Source organism: Scyliorhinus canicula, chromosome 6, assembly GCF_902713615.1.
Source record: "Scyliorhinus canicula chromosome 6, sScyCan1.1, whole genome shotgun sequence".
Taxonomy (NCBI): domain Eukaryota; kingdom Metazoa; phylum Chordata; class Chondrichthyes; order Carcharhiniformes; family Scyliorhinidae; genus Scyliorhinus; species Scyliorhinus canicula.
This window is the reverse complement of record NC_052151.1, coordinates 217,809,922-217,811,831: the sequence shown is the minus strand read 5'-3', so window position 1 is coordinate 217,811,831 and position 1,910 is coordinate 217,809,922.

Below are 1,910 nucleotides of genomic sequence, written 5' to 3'. Positions count from 1 at the left end.
GGTCCGTACTGAGGGAGCGCTGCTTTGTCAGAGGGACAGTACAGAGGGAGGTGTGGCATTGTCAGAGGTGTCAGTACTGAGGGAGTGCTGCACGTCAGAATCAGTACTGAGGGATGCTGCACTGTCAGAGGGTCAGTACTGAGGGAAGTGCTGCTCTGTCAGAGGGTCATTACTGAGGGAGTGCTGCACTGTCAGAGGGCCAGTACTGAGGGAGTGCCGCACTGTCAGAGGGTCAGTACTGAGGGATGCGCAGGAAGATCTTCAGTACTGAGGGAGTGCAGCACTGTCAGAGGGTCAGTACTGAGGGAGTGCTGCACTGTCAGAGGGTCAGTACTGAGGGAGTGCCGCACTGTCAGGGTCAGTACTGAGGAGTGCCGCACTATCAGTGGGTCAGTAACTGAGGGTACCGCACTGTCAGAGGGTCAGTACTGAGGGAGTGCTGCACTGTCAGAGGTCAGTACTGAGGGTGCTGCCTGTCAGAGGGTCAGGACTGAGGGAGTGCTGCACTGTCAGAGGGTCAGTACTGAGGGAGTGCCGCACTGCCAGAGGGTCACCTGAGGGATGCTGCACAGTCAGAGGGTCAGTACTGAGGGAGTGCTGCACTGTCAGGTCAGTACTGAGGGAGTGCCGCACTGTCAGAGGTCAGTACTGAGGGAGTGCCGCACAGTCAGAGGGTCAGTACTGAGGAGTGCTGCACTGTCAGAGGTCAGTACTGAGGGAGTGCTGCACTGTCAGAGGGTCAGTACTGAGGGAGTGCTGCACAGTCAGAGGGTCAGTACTGAGGGAGTGCTGCACTGCCAGAGGGTCAGTACTGAGGGAGCTGTGTGGCGCTGGCCGCGCGGTACTAGGAAATCCAAACTACACAAGAATTTCCGGCCCTGAGTCTCTCTGCAAACGGCTTTGATTTGATTTGATTTGATTTATTGTCACATGTAACGAAGTACAGAGAAAGCAGTTTTTTCTGCGGCCGGGAGAACATACACAGTACGTACATAGTCAGAACAAAAAAATAAACAACAGAGAACATCGACAACATGGATTGTTAGTGCGGAACAAGGGCCAAACAAGCAATACATGAGCAGAGCAGCATAGGGCATCGTGATAGTGTTCTTACAGGGAACAGATCAGTCCGAGGGGAGTCGGTGAGGAGTCTGGTCGCTGTGGGGAAGAAGCTGTTCCTGTGTCTGGAGAGCGGTCCTTCAGACTCTGTACCTTCTGCCTGATGGGAGGGTCTGGAAGAAGGCAATGCCTGGGTGGGAGAGGTCTCTGCAACCTGTCGGCCTTCCTGAGGCAGCGGGAGGTGTAGACGACTCAATGGTGGGTGGCAAGCTTGATGTAAATGAAATGAAAATGGCTTATTGTCCACGAGTAGGCTTCAATGAAGTTACGTGAAAAGCCCCTAGTCGCCACAATCCGCACCTGTTCGGAGGAGGCTGGTACGGGAATTGAACCGTGCTGCTGGCCTGCCTTGGTCTGCTTTCCAAGTCAGCGTTTAGCCCAGTGATCTAAACCAGCTTGTGTGATGCGTGGGCTGAGTTCACCACACTCCTGCCGGTCCTTGCGATCTGGGACTGACCGAGTTCTTTACCTTCTGTAGGAAAGTTCCTTGTGTTTCCCTCATTCCGGCAGCGGGTTTAATATTGCCGTGTCCCCGTGCAGCTCGCCCCAGGATGTGGTGGTTAAGACTCCATCCTCAATGCAAGTCTGTGTGCTTTGTTCCTGCTCAGGTGACGGACCCGGGGCCTGAGGCCTGTGCGTCAAGTTCCTTCACACGGGTTCTGAGTTGGTCATCAACATGGGGGCCATAAAAAAAAAAAAAAAATCTCCGCCTCTTCCTCATCGTCCTCAGCCATCAGAACATCGACTTGCTTCATCGGATACATCATCCGCTATCCGTGCCTGGTGCTGGG